This window comes from Taudactylus pleione, unplaced genomic scaffold, assembly GCF_031769625.1.
Source record: "Taudactylus pleione unplaced genomic scaffold, aTauple2 ptg000122l, whole genome shotgun sequence".
NCBI classification, from domain to species: domain Eukaryota; kingdom Metazoa; phylum Chordata; class Amphibia; order Anura; family Myobatrachidae; genus Taudactylus; species Taudactylus pleione.
In genome coordinates this window covers 11,186,097-11,207,326 of record NW_028284524.1, presented here as the reverse complement: position 1 = coordinate 11,207,326, position 21,230 = coordinate 11,186,097, and the positions used below count along the sequence as shown (strand labels likewise).

Genomic DNA, 21,230 nt, shown 5'->3' with positions numbered 1-21,230 from the left:
GTCACTGTACAGTATATAAATGTGTCACCATGTACAAATGTGTCACTGTGCATAAATGTGTGTCACTGTACAGTATATAAATGTGTCACCATGTACAAATGTGTCACTGTGCATAAATGTGTGCCACTGTACAGTATATAAATGTGTCACCGTGCATAAATGTGTGTCTCTGTACAGCATATAAATGTGTCACCATGTACAAATGTGTCACTGTGCATAAATGTGTGTCACTGTACAGTATATAAATGTGTCACCATGTACAAATGTGTCACTGTGCATGAATGTGTGTCACTGTACAGTATATAAATGTGTCACTGTGCATAAATGTGTGTCACTGTACAGTATATAAATCTGTTACTGTGCATAAATGTGTGTCAGTGTACAGTATATAAATGTGTCACCGTTTACAAACGTGTCACTGTGCATAAATGTGTGTCACTGTACAGTTTATAAATGTGTCACCATGTACAAATGTGTCACTGTGCATAAATGTGTCACTGTACAGTATATAAATGTGTCACCGTGTATAAATGTGTCACTGTGTATACCTGTATCATTGTACATAAATGTGTGTCACTGTACAGTATACAAATTTGTCACTGTGTATACCTGTATCACTGTACATAACTGTGTGTCACTGTATAGTATATAAATGTGTCACCATGTACAAATGTGTCACTGTTCATAAATGTGTGTCACTGTACAGTATATAAATGTGTCACTGTGTTTACCTGTATCAGTATACATAAATGTGCGTCACTGTACAGTATATAAATGTGTCACCATGTACAAATGTGTCACTGTGCATAAATGTGTGTCACTGTACAGTATATAAATGTGTCACCGTGCATAAATGTGTGTCACTGTACAGTATATAAATGTGTCACCATGTACAAATGTGTCACTGTGCATAAATGTGTGTCACTGTACAGTATATAAATGTGTCACCATGTACAAATGTGTCACTCTGCATAAATGTGTGTCACTGTACAGTATATAAATGTGTCACCATGTACAAATGTGTCACTGTGCATAAATGTGTGTCACTGTACAGTATATAAATGTGTCACTGCGTATACTTGTATCATTGTACATAAATGTGTGTCACTGTACAGTATACAAATTTGTCACTGTGTATAAATGTGTCACTGTATATACAGGAAATGTATTAATGTACATAAATGTGTCATTGTGTTTAAATGAATCACAGTGTAGAAATGTGTGCCACTGTACATACATGTGTGTTACTGTATATAAATGGCATTGTGTGTGTCACTATGATTAAATATGTGTCACTGTATATAAATATGTCACTATTTATCCATTTGTGTCACTGTACATAAATTTGTCACTGTGTTTAAATTTGTCACTTTGTATAGATTTGTATCACTGTATATGTGTCACAGTATACATTTGTGTCACTGTGCATACATTTGTCACTGTGTTAAAATTTGTCACTTTGTATAGATGTGTATCACTGTATATAATGTGTCACAGTATACATTTGTGTCACTGCACATAATTGTGTCACTAAATATGTGTCACTGTGTGTAAACGCGCCACTGTGATTAAATGTGTAAGTGTGTTTAAATGTGTATCCCTGTATGTAAATGTGTATTAATGTATATAAGTGTGTGATTGTGTATTTATGTGTCACTCTGTATACATGTGTATCATTGTTGTGTATAAAAATGTCACTTTGTATAAATGTGTCACTGTGTTCAAATGTATATAACTGTATGTATCTAGATGTCTGTGACTGTATATAATGTTGCTTCACTGTATATAACTGTGTCACTGTGTATAAATATGGTTCACTGTATCTAAATGTTTGTCATTGTATTTAAATATGTGTCACTGTGTATAAATGGTACTATATATAAATTATATAAACGGCACTGTATAAAAATATTAAGGTTATAAATGTGATCTCTCTGTATGTTATTAGTTATTTTAGATGTGTATGCACCTCTTAGGGTGTATTATATAATGTATATGAACACTGTGGGCACTATATATCATATCACTGAACATTTTGCTGCTGTATGCTAAATCTTTACACAATGGTATATGATATAGATTGGCATTGAGGTTTGTAGACACAGTGGTGAAACTATTGTTAATGATTATGTGGCCTTTAAGGACAAACGTGTATAGGTAGGTAGGTGTGTGTATGTGTGTTGAATGGGGGGGGAGGGGGAAGGCAAACTGAGGCCCTGATTCAGAGCCGGACGCTCTGAATCAGGGCCGTCCCTGCTCCTTTTTGGAGCGGCCTCCTGGCGAGCACCCACAGCTATAGCAAGCGGCCAAAATGATGGTCGCGATGGTCAAGACCATCGCGACCATCGGGCTTGCAACGAGACCCTGCGGTAGGGTCTCGCTTCCGCAAGCCCAGGAGTGATTTTGGCTCTATCAGTGATGTCAGTGGGGCCGGACCCAGACGGTAGGCGTTCCCATGGGAACGCCTCCGTCTGGGCAGCCACGCCCCCGGCATGCCCACCAAAGGGGGCGTGCTGTCAATCACCATTGACAGCACGCCCCCTTTGGTGCGAGACCCATAACGACGGGTTGCCCGTCGTTATTCGGGTCTCGCGCATGCGCACGACGGAGCCGCCTCCGTCGTGCGCATGCGCACTTGGGCACCATCGACCCGCTTGCGAACGCTCGCGAGCGGGTCAGAATCAGGCCCTGAGTGTGATAGAAAGCCTAGCTTCTCCCTTGTCTGGTCATTTGCAGGTTTATATAGTACAGTGAACATTAGGGCTATAAAATATTATGGACATTTCAGGTTACATGAGATATAACATACTCGTATAATATACTGAAAATGTAAAACTATATAATATGATAGACAGTTGGACAGATAGTGCCAATCTAGCCCTGCTTACGAGTTCTGTATAATAGTTGAAACTTGACTTATGCACCCTGTTCTCATATCCTTGATTCCACGTGTCAGGTTATTGCTATTCTGTGGATGGAAAGATAACATTAACAATAATACATGTTATATGAAAGCAGAAGAGGAAAATAAACAGGTACCACTTAAGTACTATTTACCAGTGGCAAATTTTACCTAGGGGCTGCAGCCTCCCCAGTAAAATCTTCCACTTCAGTGAGCCAGTTGCAGTCTGTGACCACACTGGCTACACTGTGAGTGGCAGTGGCTTCCCTTTGGCAGCGCTACCTGCCAGTCACACACAAGCAGCCCCAAGCGGAGGTGTTTTCTTCCCCTGGGACTGACAGTCTGGACTGTGATTAGCAGAGAGCAGCTTCCAGTGGAAGACGCTACTCTGCCTTTTGTGCAGCCCTACATGGCTTATACGGGCTTAAGTTGAAGCACCACCGCCGCTTGTCCGCATGTCAGATCTATTGAGCAGGCGCTGGGACCCGGCCGGCCGGACCAGCGATGGCGATGGCAGCCCCCCCATGCAAGAGGGAGAGAACCGCTGCTGATATTTACAATTACAGAACTACTGCATTGTATAAGCCAATAAAATAAATATATCTTACAGACTTTCCTACTTTCATAAAACTTAAATTTACACCCGATCACTGGTTGTTGGTCTCACATTTACACTAAATTGCAGGTTGTTGAAGACGCAGCATCGGATAATCTGTGTAAACATCGGTCATCTGAGTACCCCTAAAGTTACTCAGGATGGCTGTGTATTTTCATGCTGCCGAGGCCAATTAAGCTGCTTTCAAGGATGCCTAGGCACACTCAGAAAATGGAGTTGAACCCCCCCCCTTTTTCTGAAACGCTGGTCGTCACCGTCCCTTCCCCGCCCCCAAATGACTGCAGTATGTCAATCATCCAGCGGCCTAGGAGTCACAGCGACCGTCTGTACATGCGCAGTATAGATCCTGTACATGCGCAGATCGAAAAACATTGGAGATATACAGTACGTAAATTAGGTTTGCGTACATCTCCAATTGGGACTGATGTGAATAATTAAATAATCTCTGTTAAGAGCTGCATAATATGTAGCTGCTATATAAATAGTTGTTAATAATTTGTGTCTAGTAATGATACCGTATACTAAGGTATAAGTTTATTTCAAATAAAGGCCAAGGCATGTAACCCTGTATAACTGTAATCCTGTTCCATAATGCTGAGTATCCTGGAGAAGCAGGATATTGTCTTTCAAGCTAAATTCCCAGCCCCTCCCCGATCCCACTTCCTCTTTATTCACCTGTACAGGGTGTGACTTATTCACCTGTACAGGGTGTGACTTCCATTGTTTTCCTTACACACAAATGAGATGTTCTCATGAGTAGTATAGAAAACTGCCTGTGTGTCATGGAAGCATAGATACAGAGCTAAATAGCTAGCCCTTGCCAGAGTCCGACCATGTCATCTACAGTACTACAGGAGCAGCAAATAAGGACTATAATAAATGTGGCTTGGCTGTGCCTCCTTGCATTCAGCCAGCATTTACACTTCCATAGGACCGAAGCCTCTTGTGTCTAGTCCTCCGTGTACAAAAAGGGCAATTCCAGCACAAATGTACAAAGACCACACATTATGACAGGAGTCACCTGATGTTCTGCTCTGCTCCACTGGGGTAACTATGATTTTGAAGGTCAAGCTTTTTATTTGCTGCTGTGTGTCCTTCTTATATGCATGGTATCAAACAGCAGTAAAATGGCTACATGGGTGTGTGGCATAGTGGAAAGGAACAGTACTATACAACAACAAAAGAACATAAAGACACAATTACGCATAGTCACCATTCTGTTCCTATTTCTCTGACTTGTGTTCCATATACATTGCTCTGGGGTGAAATAAATAATTGACAGTTAAAGTGTTTGATCTTTAACCATGAATGTTTGAAATATTCTTGTTTTTCAGGCAAAATAGATCATGCTACAGCAGGGGTCCTCAAGACACACTAACAGGTGACTTAATTAGTACGTCCAGTTATTTTGATTTAACCACCTGTGCTCAAGCATGGATATCACTAAAACCAGGACTGTTAAGGCCCACATACATCAGCAATTTATTGCAGCAATTCTGCAATTTGCAATCAATTATGTATAAAAATCTTTCCCTTTTTCAATCGATTGCGGCAATTTTGCAATCTGCAATCGATTGAAAAAGGGAAAGATTTTTATACACAATCGATAACAAATTGCACAGTTGCTGCAATCAATCTCTGATGTATGGGGGCCTTTAGTGTTCCTTGAAGACCGAGGTTGGGAATAGCTGTACTAGAGGTATAAAACATACACACAAGCTGAGGTTACACAATTGGGTGAAGTACAGAGGATACAGGTTAATAATTTTTTTTGTAACAAATGAGGAAAATCAATGGACTGACCATAGGTTGTAAAAATGTACAAATACATTGGTGATATTACCTCTATATTCTATAGCAGAGTTGTTTGGTTTGGTGATAGATTCCATTTATTCACTAAGGGGCCTTATATATCAGGCGGCCGTTTCAACAATCTGACCGGAACTGCCGGTCAGAAATTTAGATGCGCGACCATTGATGATTGCCGAACCGTCAGGGGTACAGTGAAAATCCCTATTTGCTGATCACGATCACGTTTGCAGTGGATGTGCAAAAATATTCAATTGTCGCTGAGGCCGAGGACTGTATTGAGATGCCCTCATGCGGCTTTGCAAATCCCAGCATCTGCGTACAAAGATGCAGCATTGATCGCAGATTATTCAATTATCAATGTTCTAAGTAACCCTATGGTTACTCAGAATGGCAGCGGAAGTTGAGATGCCGCAGTCATTTTCACAGCGTATGGGATCGCAGACGCAGGCTATGATACTGCCCAAAAAACGGTTGTGACACGTCTGAGTTCATTGCCGCCACCCCCATTACCTCCCACAAATGCTCCTTGACACATGCATTGTGCCATTCTGCGAGTGTGTGATTGACTTGCAGAGGCATTTAAGGGGTGGTGTGGGGGCGGGGACCGCCGGCGTGTCCTCCATGTTTTCCGGGAGTGGCCACCCCAGTATCTGCGTTGATCAATGCAGTGTCCTGGGCTCGCAAGCCGGCCAGCCTATGTAAGCTGAGGCTTACACGGAGGCCCGGCGCCGTCCACCATCGTGAACATTGACCACCGATGGTGATCCCAGCCTGCAACCTCCGTCGCAGTGCTGGGATAGTAAATACAGCAAGGGGTGTCATACACCTCCTGTTGCATTTGCATAATAGGAAGGATCGCATTGCAAAGCTGCCTGCTGAATCAGGCCCTGAGCGTTCGGATTTGCGATGCTGGTAGAGGGCTCTTTTTACACTAGACGCCTCCTACAGCATTAGCATAATTTACCACAGCCACTGTGCACAAAGACGGCCATCTCTGAATCATGCCCTTCATCTTATATGACTTGTATGTGTAATAGCTATAGTGAGAACATTATTCAGGGAAATTTTGGTACATAATAATTAGTATTGGACAACAATGGCCACACCAGGCCAGCTGCAGCAGGGCTTAATATTTGAAAAGGATCATAGGGCCTCATTCAAAGACGGTCGTTAGATGCAAGCGGTCGCTCTGAATCAGGGCGGCCGCTTGCATCCTGAACGGCTGCCTCTTTGTCGATCGTTAAGCTGTGGGTTAACACCGACAGCTCTAACGACCGACATGGGTGATGGTCGCGATGGTCAAGACCATCGCGACCATCGGGGCTTACGACCAGACCCTAGGGTAGGGTCTGGGCACTCGTAAGCCCCAGGGAGCTTCCTGCTCTGGGGGTCTTTCAGACCCGCTCGCGAGCGCAGGACGCTCGCAAGCGGGTCGATGTTGCCCCACTGCGCATGCGCACGACGGAGGGAGCTCCGTCGTGCGCATGCACGAGACCCGGATAGCGACGATGTTGATTGACAGCACGCCCCCTTTGGTGGGAACGCCTACCATCTGAAGCCGGCCCCACTGACATCACTAGTGATGTCAGTGGGAGTGATTTTGGCTCTGATAGAGCCAAAATCACTCCAGGGCTTGCGGCAGCGAGACCCTACCGCAGGGTCTCCGTCGCAAGCCCGATGGTCGCGATGGTCTCATCAGCAATGATGTCAGTGGGGCCGCCCCCAAATGGCAAGTGGTCCGACTGGTACGCCTCCGTTTGGCCGGGCACGCCCACGGCCCGCCAAGCAAATGGGGCGAGCTGTCACTCAACATCGACAGCTCGCTCCGTCTGCTACGAGACCCCTAACAACGGAGCGCCCGTCGTTAGCCGGGTCTCGCGCATGCGCACAACGGAGCCGGTTCCATCGTGCGCATGCGCTGTGGGGCAACATCGAGTCGGTTGTGAGCGCTCAGCGCTCACGACCGACTCTGAATGAGCTCCCTAGTCCTAGTAGAAAGTACTGGTTTTCTGTTCTATTAGTAAAACAAAGGCCCTAATTTGAATAATGGGTTTAAAACACTAAAATCATCATATTGCTGCCCAAACTGTAAAGCTGGGTACACACCTAAAGATTTTCTGTCCAACCATCCAACTAGTTGATTGGTTGGAATGAAAATCTGGTAACGTATGGGAGTAAATGATGATCAGCAATTTGCTCCTAAATGCCAGAAAACAAATGTAAAAGTTTGAACAAATTGTTTAGATCAAACATTTAACAAACAGTTTTTGTCCATTTTCCGGCATTTGGGAGCAAATTGCTGATTGTCAATTTGCTTTCATACCTTACCAGATTTTCATTCCAACCAATCAACTAGTTGGATGGTTGGACAGAAAATATTTACCTGTGTACCCAGCCTAATGTTGATCCTTCCAAAGATCTCATGACCAGAAAAAAAAAATATCTCCCTGTCTTTCATTATCACTCATCATATTGTATATTATTATATAATATTTATTATTGCAGAACAGGGCCGGATTAAGGTCTGTGGGGGCCCCTGGGAATCAAACTTGTGGGGGGCCCTATATACCACCGTTTCTTGTCACCCTAGGAATTTTCTTTTTCCTTTTTATTCACCTTAACGTCCCCAGTAGTAAGGACCCTCTTGCAATGCCCACTGTAGTAGTGCCCCTTATGAAATGTCCCCAGTAGCAGTGCCCCTTATGCAGTGGTCCCCCCTATGCAGTGCCCCTTATATAATGCCCCCAGTAGTAGTCCCCCTATACAGTGCCTCTAGTAGTGCCCCCAGACCCAGTTTTGGTCCCCCCTATGCAATGCCCCTTATATAATGCCCTCAATAGTGGTCCCCCCTATACAGTGCCCCTTATATAGTGCCTCAAGACCCAGTAGTGGTCCCCCCTATACAGTGCCCCTTATATAGTGCCCCCAGTAGTAGTCCCCCCTATGCATTGCCCCCAGTAGCAGTTCCCCCTATGCATTGCCCCCAGTAGTAGTCCCCCCTATACAGTGCCCTCAGTAGTTGTCCTCCCATGCATTGACCCTAGTAGTGCCCCCCAGTGGCCCATGAAGCGGCCCCCCTATACAGTGACCCCTGTAGCACCCCCCCTCTATGCAGTGCCCATTACACGAACAAAAATTAAAAAACACAACTTTCCTGAACCCCTGCTCCTGACACTACTGCCGCTGTCCGCTCAGAGTCCCGGCTCTTCTCCTGCACTATGGGCAGTGCCGAAACTACGATATCTGTCACCCAGTGCAAGGCAGCAATTTTGCACCCCCTCCCTTCCCGTACCTGGATTTTGTCCTTGCTCCTCGATAAGGCAGTGCACTACTCAGACATCCCTGGTATAGTGACTTACATTATTCCACACATCATAATGCCCATTACACATTATGCCACACACTGCAATGCCTATTACCAAAGTGCCACTTACATATTTGCCAGACACCATTTTATGCCCCACAGTAATGCTTCTAATTACTTTAAAATTACCTGCTCATTCCCAGGGGGTTTATGCTCGTTGCCAGGGGTTACATGCTCGTTGCCAGGGGTTACATGCTCGTTGCCAGGGGTTACATGCTCGTTGCCAGGGGTTACATGCTCGTTGCCAGGGGTTACATGCTCGTTGCCAGGGGTTACATGCTCGTTGCCAGGGGTTACATGCTCGTTGCCATGGGGTTTCATGCCCGTTGCCATGGGGTTTCATGCCCGTTGCCATGGGGTTTCATGCCCGTTGCCATGGGGTTTCATGCTTGTTGCCAGGGGGTTTCATGCTTGTTGTCAGGGGTTTCATGCTTGTTGTCAGGGGTTTCATGCTTGTTGTCAGGGGTTTCATGCTTGTTGTCAGGGGTTTCATGCTTGTTACCAGGGGTTTCATGCTTGTTATCATGGGGTTACATGCTTGTTATCATGGGGTTACATGCTTGTTATCATGGGGTTACATGCTTGTTATCATGGGGTTACATGCTTGTTATCATGGGGTTACATGCTTGTTATCATGGGGTTACATGCTTGTTATCATGGGGTTTCATGCTTGTTATCATGGGGTTTCATGCTTGTTGTCAGGGGATTTCATGCTTGTTACCAAGGGTTTCATGCTCGTTGCCAGGAGTTACATGCTCGTTGCCATGGGGTTTATGCTCGTTTCCAGGGGGGTTTGAAGGGAGAAGATGCAGCTCTCGGCATCCTCTCCCTGCAGCACCAGCATTCCCGGCACTTCCGGGAACGCTGTGTGCATTGCGCTCTGCTAACAGACACTAGAGGTCCAGTAGGACCTCTAGCATCTGTCTCTTCTTTGGCGGCGGCCATTTTTGGATGGCCGTTTTCAGCAGAGTCCATGCGGACGTCTAGTCCGCATGGAATCTGCTGAAAACGGCCATCCAAAAATGGCCGCCGCCAAGGAGGAGACAGACACTAGAGGTCCAGTAAGGACCTCTAGCATTTGTCTCCTCTTTGGCGGCGGTCATTTTCAGATGGCCGAGTCAGATTTTTCACCCCCCCGCAATACCCACCCGGTGCACGTGCACCTCTAGCCCCCCCCTAGTTGCGGCCCTGCTATGGGAGAGATGTCAGTGTCATGATGTCTCTCTCATCATCCAGCCGGCTCCCTCCATTGACGCAGCAGCCAGCTGCAGTCTGTCTGACTCTCATCGGCTGTTGGAACAAACAGCTGCCGGCGGCGGCTGTTTGTAACTGTGTAGTGTGGCCGCGCTCTACACTAGCGGCGGGTGCAGACAGCGGATCCCGGGGCAAGACACCGGCTGCACCGCTGCTAGTGGGGGCCCCTCCGTGTGTGGGGGCCCAGATATGACCACCCCTGTCACCAGGGCCAGCCCTAGCCCAAATTCTTTGGTATGCGAGTAGGTTTTTTGGCGCCCCCCCTATGCAGTGCCCGCGGTAGTGGTCCCCCCTGTGCAGTGCCCCTTGTGCCCCCATTAGTAAGCTTATATAGTGCCCCCAGTAGTAGTCCCCCCCATGCAGTGCCCCCAGTAGTGGTCCCCCCTTGTAGTGCCCCTAGTAGTAATCCCCCCTCTTGTAGTCCCCCCTTGTAGTAGTTCCCCCATTGTTGTGCCCCCAGTGGAGGTTCCCCCCAGTAGTAATCCTCCTTTCAAGTACCCCCAGTAGTAATCCTCCTTTCAAGTACCCCCAGTAGTAATGCCCTATTCTAGTGCCCCCAATAGTAATCCTCCCTTCAAGTGCCCCCAGTAGTAATCCTCCCTTCTAGTGCCCCCATTAGTAATCCTCCCTTCTAGTGCCCCCAGTAGTAATCCTCCCTTCTAGTGCCCCCAGTAGTAATCCTCCCTTCTAGTGCCACCAGTAGTAATCCTCCCTTCAAGTGCCCCCAGTAGTAATCCCCCCCTTCAAGTGCCCCCAGTAGTAATCCTCCCTTCTAGTGCCCCCAGTAGTAATCCCCCCTTCTAGTGCCCCCAGTAGTAATCCCCCCTTCTAGTGCCCCCAGTAGTAATCTCCCCTTCAAGTACCCCCAGTAGTAATACCCCTTCAAGTGCCCCCAGTAGTAATCACCCCTTGCAGCCCCCCCCAGTAGAGACACACGTAATAAAAAAAACAAAAAACACTTACCTGAACCCCCATTGCTCCTGCTCCCACCGCCGCTATCAGCTACTCCCGACCATTCTCCAGGGCCGCTTTGCATTATGGGAGAGACATCATGACATCATGAAGTCTCTCCCATTACCCACTGCGGGAGCTGGAAGATGGCTCCCGCAGTGGGAGCAGCAGCAGTAGTCGATGAGAGTCTGACAGGCTCTCATCAGCTGCTGAAACAAACACACAGCTGCCGACACCGGCGGCTGTGTGTTTGGCACTGTGTAGCGCTGACCGAACTCCGTCCGGTCAGCGCTACACGCGCGGTGCAGCTGTGTCACAGAGACACAGTCTGCACCGCTGTAAGCCTCTGAAATCTGCATGGCCGCGGCGCCCTTCACAATGTGGCGCCTTACGCGGCCGCGTACCATGCGTAACCATAGAACCGGCCCTGCCTGTCACCCCCGCTTAATCCGGCCCTGTTGCAGAATAAAATTTACTCTCCATAAGCACATAACAAGATTATAATGGGTTCTGCATAACACCTCTCAGACACTGTTAACAGTTTGGAGTGAGGAAGTGCTGGCAGCCTGCAACTATGGTAATGTTAAACTCAGCTCCCTTTGTCACAGATGTATGGTTCATAGGGGTTGGGTATGAAATACAGACGGCCAGGAAGCCGTCTAACTAAATCCCTATGCCGCAAGCCCGAATGCTGAAAATCCCGACTGGGCCTGGTAAGTACCCTAACCCTCCCCTCTAACCCTAACCCTCCCTTAGGGGTGCCTAACCCTAACCCCCTCGGGGGTTCCTAACCCCCCATCCCCGCACCCTAACCATCCCGGCAAGGTGCCTAACCCTAATCTCCCCCCAGGGGTGCCTAAACCTAACCCCCCTCCCCGCACCCTAAAACTAACCCTCCCTGGGTGGTCCCTAACCCCTTCCCCCCCGTGGCTAAGCGCTACCACTCCCCGGCTTACCTTCGTTTGGGAAGCCGTCTGTCTAGATTCCGGAGTCAGCATTTAGACGAGCTTCGGTATTCTGACGCCTGTCTTTAGTCCTACATCGGTATTTAGACGCCGGGATTTAGGCCCTCATTCAGAGCCGTACGCTCTGAGCAGAGCGCACGCTCTGAATGAGGGCCGGGCTCCATTTTCATGGAGCGTCCTCCTGGACGCTCGTATAGCTGTGGGTCACCACCCACAGGCTATACGAGCGTGCTTTGTGATGGCCGCGATGGTCGAGACCATCGCGACCATCGAAATTGCGAGCCGGAGCCTGCGGTTGAGGTTTTCAACCGCAAGCTCCGGAGTGATTTTGGCTCTATCAGAGCCAAAATCACTCCCACTGACATCACTAGTGATGTCAGTGGGCCGGCTTCTGACGGAGGCGTTCCCATGGGAACGCCCCCGTCAGGGAGGCACGCCCCCGGAACGCCCACCAAAGGGGGCGTGCTGTCAATCAACATTGACAGCACGCCCCCTTTGATCGGACACAACGAGCGAAGGACTTTCCTTCGCTCGTCGCGTCTGGCGCATGCGCACGACGGAGCTCCCTCCGTCGTGCGCATGCTCAGTCCATAACATCGACCCACTTGCGAGCGGACAGCCGCTCGCGAGTGGGTCTGAATCAGGCCCTTAATCTGTGTCCCGCTTCACACACTTAAACCTTCCTCGACCAATGCTATATAGAACAGTGAAACCTCATCAAAATCCATCCAGTGATTCAAGAGATTAGCCCAAATTAACAGACAGACCCCTAATCCGGAGACTTTATTTTATTTTTATATATATATATATATATATATATATATATATATAATTACTGTAAATATTGGCAGTACATTTGTGCCAGCACGTGCCCTAGCAGAGTGTACTAAGCTAGGCGGTGCCCTGGCCTGACCCAAATGTATCTAACGTGTCCCGTGTCCACATGCAGCGGATGCAAAATTAATTAATTAACTTTCCCAAAGACTAAAGGCCCCCATACATCAGAGATCGATTGCAGCAATCGTGCAATTTGCAATCGATTGTGTATAAAAATCTTTACCTTTTTCAATCAATTGTGGCATCTCTGCAATCAGCAATCGATTGAAAAAGGGAAATATTTTTATACACAATCGATTGCAAATTGCACGATTGCTGCAATCAATCTCTGATGTATGGGGGCCTTAAGTTTTGTTATAGATACTACAAGGAAATGTTAATGTGCATAGTGTATACAAGTCTCCTACAGTGGAGCACACATGGTTTTGTGTGTTGTGTCTCAACAGGTGGAACGTGTCCAGCCAGGCGGGTAGACAACATTAATTTCTGTCCAGACACTGACATTTGTATTCCACGCAGCTCTTGTTTGCATTGTGGGTTGTATAATGTGTACTTTTCAGGCTGCAGTGCCTTTTGTATTATATAACACAGTTTTTAATTACCAGAAAGGTCATGTGTACATTCAATGTATCAAGTTCTCCTTTACTGTCCTCATTGAACCCCCCAATAATGTATGATTCACATATATCAGATGGAATCTACTCAAGGGTACTTACTTATAAAAATCGGACTTACAGCAACAATAACTATTGGTCAGTGGGTGAGGGAGTCCACGAGGACAGCGTCAGAAAGATTAATTAATTTACACGATTACAGTGGCATATCTATAGTAGGTGTAGGGTGTGCACTTCCTAAGCCCAGGCCTAGTATGTTAAACTGAAAATAAGTGGGTAGTTAATTCAGTTGAGCCTCCGAAGATTTAGCAGCAATGGGGCTGGTGTACACCTGTTTGCGTTTGCGTAGCATATCTTGCGTATGTTTTGCACTGCGCATGCTCCAGAACCAAGTGTATGCAATTACAATGCAGGGTCATCTCCACCTGCGACTGAACTGGGCTGTGATGGGGTGTTCTCACATAGGTAATGAGGACATGGTGATGGAGTGGCTGGCTATGCAGAGCTTGGCGAAAGTGTTTTCAATCACATCTTTTGCGTCAAGGATAGGGCTGCACTGGTGATGATGACGGGTATCATACCAAGTGGGCGTTGTAAGAAGAAGTGTTATTTGTTTTTCCAGGAACTACACACGTTATGTGCTGCAGTTACCGGTTCCCTGCATGTATGACTGCAAGGAAGTGATCTGAATGACAGAGGTGCTATGTGCCCTGTAATTATCAGCCCTCCTATTAATCAGACAGGGTGCCAAAGTGGTGTTCTAAGTTATGGAATGGTCAGTGGCACTGACCACACTGTCCACTCTACCTGTCAATTTTGCCAACTCAGGCGCTTCCACAGCTCTGTCTCTGGTCCCTGGCAGTATGCCTATGGTGTGTTTGTTTTGCTTGGAAATAAAGTTTTGTTTTTCAATAAAGCCAAGGGTGCCGCTGGGGAATTTTGACTGGCGCATGCGCAGACAGCACCTCGTGGGTAGGAGCCATGGTCTCGCAGGTAGAGGGCATTGCCTTGCAGCCCGAACCCCCATTTTTAATCACTCCGGGGGTCCCGAAGATGTGCACTACACCTCGCGGACCAGTCTGTGTGCAGTGCCAGCTCCCTCACTGTGTTACTAGCCGAGTGCTGCACGTAATGCTACAGTGCAGCACCTGACTCCTGTCACTGATGAGTTAGCACTTTGGTATCATCCCAGGGCTGTAACTAAGGGGGTGCTATATGTGCCATGGCACTGCAGGGAAGGGGTGCTGATCGGGCCTGTCAATTTTCAATTTTTTGTTTGCAATCATTCAAACTTGTAGCTTCCTTTTTTTCTTTATCTCCAGCATCTCCTGGCTGCCCCTATTTCCTCCCTGACCAAACCCCCCACCCCCTCCATCTGGCCACCTCCCCAAGCACCTTCAGTCACATTTTCTTTTATTTAACACACACATTTCAAAATACTGTCATACCCGGGACTCAAACCCAGGGCCAGATTAACAATGGGGCGGATAGAGCTACAGCTCCAGGCCTCCACATAAAAATAGGCCCATTGTCATGACAACATGATGTTGACTGGCCATCTGCTCTCCACACGCTCAGCCATAAATCAAGAGTCATAAAATTGTATTTCTATTTACCTCACAAAATGAAGCTTTTTTTTTTCTTTTACATATTTACGGAGACATTGGGGCTGAGAGTATAGTTGGTGTACACGCCCACATGGCACTGGCCACACCTCCTCTGCTTCTCATAATAGGCCCTTGGTCATTTTCAGCTCCAGGCCCATGTGGCCCTCAATCCGGCTCTGCTCAAACCTATCACCTCTCATATGGCATTAAGCCACCTTACACATGAAGCTATCTGCCCTTCAATTTCTGATGGCCACCCCCTTAACACAGCCTCCGATTTCAGACCTAAGTGTTACCTGCACACCTCGAGTACCTTTGCCGGTGAATTCAGCTGCTGGCACAGGGTACATACACAGATCTCCACCGCTGATATTTGCTGCATAAACATTACAAGTATTCATTCTATACCTTCAATCAGTGATCTACACTGCCGGCTCCAGGCTTGTGCAGAGCTGTTCTAATGGATAAATCTTGCTGTAGGTGCAGCTTCATCAGCGCTCTTCTATATCTAGAGCTGGTGAGTTATACTGCAGAATTACTGTGTATTATCACTGCAGCCATTGGATTCACACTGTATTTAGCAGTTACCCCTTCATCATCATAAAGGACAAATCAGATGTGTCATACCCCTTCCCCATGAGGCCACATCCCTTTTTCAGGCGCGCATCTTATATCCCTATCTAAACAAAATGGGCAAAGCTCTTTCTGGTACAGGGAACCAAAAAGCCTACTTACGGCTCTGGTGTCGCCCTCGGTGGGTGACACCCAACACCCTGTTGCGTCCTGCACCCCCTTGTGATGCCACTGGTTAACATTTTCCCTCCTAGGCATACATCCGGATGGCATTTGGCACTGTCTCACCATGATAATAGGTGAAGCAGGGCCAGGAATTTATCAATCTTTAAGCATGATAATACCTCTGCCCCCAGTGTATGGACATGCGGCAGGTGCAGCACAATGAAAAGATGAAGATTTTTTGATCACCCAACAGAATTTGGAGGACAATGGACAGCTCAGAAATGGTGGCTACGTGGGACAAATATTTATATAAAAGTGAAACTTGGAAGTATTTACTTAAATAAAAAAATTCCACCACAGACCAGTTTCTTTCTCCTCATCAGAACATGTCTTTATTGCATGGTCTGTCCCAGCAGGAGTTTTCATATAAATACAACTAAATATATATGAAAAAAAGCAGATAATTATGAAGAGGTTTCTGCTTTTACTAAATAGACCCCTTAGGCTGTTTTAGTATGTTAGATTGGAGATGTCAATTTATAGTGGAAGCTGCATGTAGCTCAAATTGTGAACAAAGTGCTCCGCTTGTGCAGGACAGAGCTGTCATTTAAATATCTAAACTGATAAAACAGACGGCACCTATCCCCTGAGTTTTATCTTCGTAGTATAATGGTGCAATGAGCAGTTAAAGAGCAATTCAAAAAATTTAAATAAGGAGTCATTTGAAATGTGCGGAAACAAAAGTAGATGGCATTAAACATGCTTTAGCATCTAGAGTAAATGGTTTGCACCAGGAAAAGATGACAACAGGGTCCTAATCCCAAATTATATATCAGACAGTCCCAGACACAGGTACTGTATGTACTGTGAGACCATGAACATATATATAGTGAACAGAGCACAATGAGATGTAAGGTAAAATGCAATTTTGTGCCATGTTTGCCTAATAAATGCTATTATCTCTGCCCAGGTAGATATTTTATGATCATTAATTACTAACATACACTGCATGCATTACAATAAAGACTGGAAAATGAGACACTAGATTAAATGTTCTTTAATAAAAGGCAAATTAAATGAAGGGTATTTCTCAGATGAGGCTTAAACAACCGGTAGCTCTTAAACGGTTGTGGAACTACACATCCTAGCATGCCCAGTCAGCCTGTTCTACAACATATGGAGAGCCTCCGGCTCCCTACCTGAGCCTACCTTAGTAGTTAAATGCACAGGAGGAAGACTTCACTGGCAGGTAACTGATTATTGAAGCAACCAGGAAACTGAGCACCACCTGTAAAACAGCAGAGCCCCCCTTCACACACACACAGTCTCAGACAAGCATCTGACATGGAAAAAAAATTGCATGACCTGAAGAAAACAGATTGTATATAAATAGGCTTGCCATATCATCGCTTTCATTTGGGACACGAGAATGACATACATTTTGTGGCAGATTAAAAGAAAACCAGGTAAAATGGGAGACTTGAAGTCAGCCAGTAACAGAATCTGTTTAATTCATATATGTCCTGAATTAAAGGGATGATATTGCAAGCCTACATATAAATATTACTGTCCTGGTCCTATGATGTAATAGATATAAGTTACATGCCCTGAGATAGCTGTGGCCACAGGCTAAACTCACCATATCAGAGTCGCTGGATACCTGAAGGTTGCGCTGAGGAAAGCGCAGGATGAATGCAGGGAGTCTGTATTGTCACAGGACGCCCCGGGCCAGCAGATCCGGGATACACTGTGTAAAGGAACGTGTTTACACAAAGGGTGAGGCTGCCAGAGCTGCCCTGAAAGAAGGAATTAACTATTTATTGTCCTTAGAGGCTACTAGCTCAGGTAGTAAATGGGCAGCAGAGATAGAAGTCAATTAAAGAAATAAAAATGTCTTTGTTGAACTAGTCACTCTGTACTGTACTGTGGTATACTGTATCTTACTGCACTGTGGTGTATCTTACTGCACTGTGGTGTATCTTACTGTACTGCGCTGTTATATCTTACTGTACTGCACTGTCGTGTATCTCACTGTACTGCACTGTGGTATACTGTATCTTACTGTACTGCGCTGTGGTATACTGTACCTTACTGTACTGCGCTGTGGTGTATCTTACTGTACTGCGCTGTGGTGTATCTTACTGTACTGCGCTGTTATATCTTACTGTACTGCACTGTCGTGTATCTCACTGTACTGCACTGTGGTATACTGTATCTTACTGTACTGCGCTGTGGTATACTGTACCTTACTGTACTGCGCTGTGGTGTATCTTACTGTACTGCGCTGTGGTGTATCTTACTGTACTGCGCTGTGGTATATTTTACTGTGGTGTGTTATATCTTACTGTACTGCGCTGTGGTGTATCTTATTGTACTTCGCTGTGGTATATCTTACTGTACTGCGCTGTGGTGTATCTTACTGTACTTCGCTGTGGTGTATCTTACTGTACTGCACTATGGTATATCTTAAGGTGCCCACACACATAGCGATATTTTACACGATCTGGCCGATTCCGACGAATCGTGACGACAGATCGTGTAAAATATGGCCACGAGTCCTAACTCACGATCATGATGCGATGCGCGTCCCCGCTGGTCGCACATCGCATCGTCAGATCTGCCGTGCAGTAGGGCAGATCTGACAATCTGTGACAAAAAGCACTGGGGAAAAAAAAAAAAGTTAAGAAGCACGATAGATCTTATGCTTTTTACTCCAAATCGTGTGTAGGAGCTGCCGGGGGAGAATTCAGGGGAAATCGCACACATCGTGGGATCGTGTGCAGATCGGTATGTGTGTGGGCACCTTTACTGTACTGCACTATAGTATATCTTACTGTACTGCACTGTGGTATATCTTACTGTACTGTTATATCTTACTGTATTGCACTGTGGTATATCTTACTGTACTGTTATATCTTACTGTACTGCGCTGTGGTGTATCTTACTGTACTGTGGTATATCTTACTGTACTGTGTTATATCTTACTGTACTGCACTGTGGTATATCTTACTGTACTGTTATATCTTACTGTATTGCACTGTGGTATATCTTACTGTACTGTTATATCTTACTGTACTGCGCTGTGGTGTATCTTACTGTACTGTGGTATATCTTACTGTACTGTGTTATATCTTACTGTACTGCACTGTGGTATATCTTACTGCACTGTGGTATATCTTATTGTACTGCGCTGTGATATATTTTGTTGGTCATCAGTATTAATTAAATTTGCCAGTTCAGCAGAACAGTAAAATGATTTATATATTATGGCTTCCTGCTGGATACTTGTTCCATTATAGTACTCTCTCCTTTAACACCGTTATGAATGTTAATTAATTTCCTTCTTACTATTGTTGGTATGTTATCTAATTTGCAAAGGCACAATTACAGCCATGAAAACACCATGGGCCCCAATTTATGATAGTGTGCCAAAGTTTCTGCAGGGGCAATTAGGCCTGCGCAGGAAGGTAGCCATAGCATGGTCCACTGGCAAAAGGGAGGAGGGGGGGCTGGATGAAGTGAGGGCTTTTCTAGCGAAGTGCAGAGCAGGCAGAACAAGATTTCAGACTATTGAGTGAGATTATTGAAATGGAATAAAGTGACGGAGTGGATACATTTTCAGGGGTGTTCTTTGTTGTGCAGTAGGGTATACAGCCATTTCCACTTACTAAAATTACTTAAATTTTGCACAGAGGTGGCCGAGGTTGGGACATACTTTTAGTATGACCCAGGGGCTTATCTATAATGGGTGCAGGGTGTGTGGGGAACACGGGCTCCTGGGTGCAGGGGGGCCCCGCACCGCACACCCTGCACCCATACAATTACTTACCTCTCCGGAGTCCCATGTCGGTGCGAGTGTCTGGCGCTGTAAACTGACTGGAAATGACCGCGGCGGCCATTTACCCATCGTTTGCGCATATGCGCAGTACAGGGAAAATGGCTGCCGCGGCCATTTTCCCGGTGACCTGTGCATACACTATAGACTCTGGGCACACTCTAGTGTCCAGAGTCTATAACTCTGGCGCTGGCTGCGCACAGCTCAGTGCACTGCCGGGCGGAGAGGAGGGGGCCCGTGTCGGAAACTGCACACGGGCCCCCTCCTCTCTAGAAACGCCCCTGGTATGACCTGTGTATATATACCTGCCTCTTTTCATATGTACTCAGAAAAATACAGTATAATATAAATCAATCAATCCCCTCACTCTCATCTCTGTATATAGCATAAAAAATAAATTCCCCGGTTTAGGGGTCTGTGTGTTTGTTTGGGCGAATCTCTTGAACCACAGGATGGATTTTTATGGAGTTTTCACTATTCTATACACCATTGGTCGAGGAAAAGCTTAGGTGTATGAACCATTCATCTGTGACAAAAGGGACCCGAGCAGTCACAATTTTAGGGAAACAAGTCACATAATTTTTTTTGCACCAAGAAGCTGTATAGGAGCTTGCCAGTGTGCTGAAATAGAAGAGAACATCTGATACTGAGTCAATCAGAGATAGCAATGTGCCCTGTTGCTTATAAGGCGTCCATTCAGTATTGTGATTAAACCTTTAATAATAACCTTATAACTCTACAATGAAATAAAGAGACGGACAACAACTGCTTGGTTTGAAGGTCACAGCTTTTATTAAATTATGACCGAATTAGAATCTCTGAAAGGTGGCAAAGAGGACGCTATGAGATCAGCTCTAACCAAACTAATTATATATATCACCATATGAGGGACGACTGTAACGCACCTCCTGAGGACGCACCCGCACCGCGAAGGACTCACTTCCCCTCACCCAAGCACAGTCTAAGCGCCTCCGCAGAAAGGTGCCCAGGTTCCCCCCGCAGGAATAGGACATCTGGCCTAATTTTTAAGATGAAGTGTCCCACAGCAACTTCTTGCACCACATGTGGCCGCTGATCGAAGCTGTGCCTCACCTGTGAGAAAATGTTATTATGACTAACAGCCAGGGCCGGTTTAACAATGGGGCGGGTGGAGCTACAGCTTCAGGCCTCCCATTGAAAATAGGCCCACATACACTGGCTGCAGTGGAGACAGGAAAAAAAAAATACTTTTTTTTTCCTATCCCCACCAGCCCAGCTAACTCTTCCCCCGGCCGCCTGCAGCTAAGTTTATCTCTCTCCCACACCCCCTTGCCCACCTTCCATCCCTTCCCCTCGGCCGGTGGACGTAGCCCCGCCCACCTCCGACTCGCCAAAGCTCCGCCCCCCACTCATCCGAAGCTCCGCCCACTGACCCTCCTGCTCCCACCATCCTGTCACCTAGCTCAGGAAACGGGAAGGAAGGCAGCCCAGCAGGTCCATATCAACCTCCCACAGGTCAGTCAGTAATGTCTGGCCCCAGAGTATGTATGTAATGTATATATATATATATATAGTATCTCAATAATCCGGCACTCATTAGCTACATTTCAGCTTCTAGTGTGTCCTTGCTGTAATGTATACAATACTGGTCCTCAAAAAAATCCAAGGTCCACGCACGGCACTACTATAGAAAAAGACTGTTTATATCATATTGAAATATGAATTATAAATAAGTACATGTTACAACTGATCCAGC

At 46.2% G+C, this 21,230-nt stretch overlaps 1 long non-coding RNA gene across 1 annotated transcript in view; it reads left to right on the top strand.

The window, feature by feature from the left end:
* Positions 1-4,307: 4,307 nt before the first annotated feature.
* The window catches only part of LOC148524066 (uncharacterized), a 30,446-nt gene continuing 13,523 nt past the window's right edge, over positions 4,308-21,230 (top strand). Inside the window, exons 1-2 of the long non-coding RNA XR_015878399.1 lie at positions 4,308-4,565; positions 4,853-4,899. This is a non-coding gene — a long non-coding RNA (uncharacterized LOC148524066). The remainder of the gene's footprint in view (positions 4,566-4,852; positions 4,900-21,230) is intronic.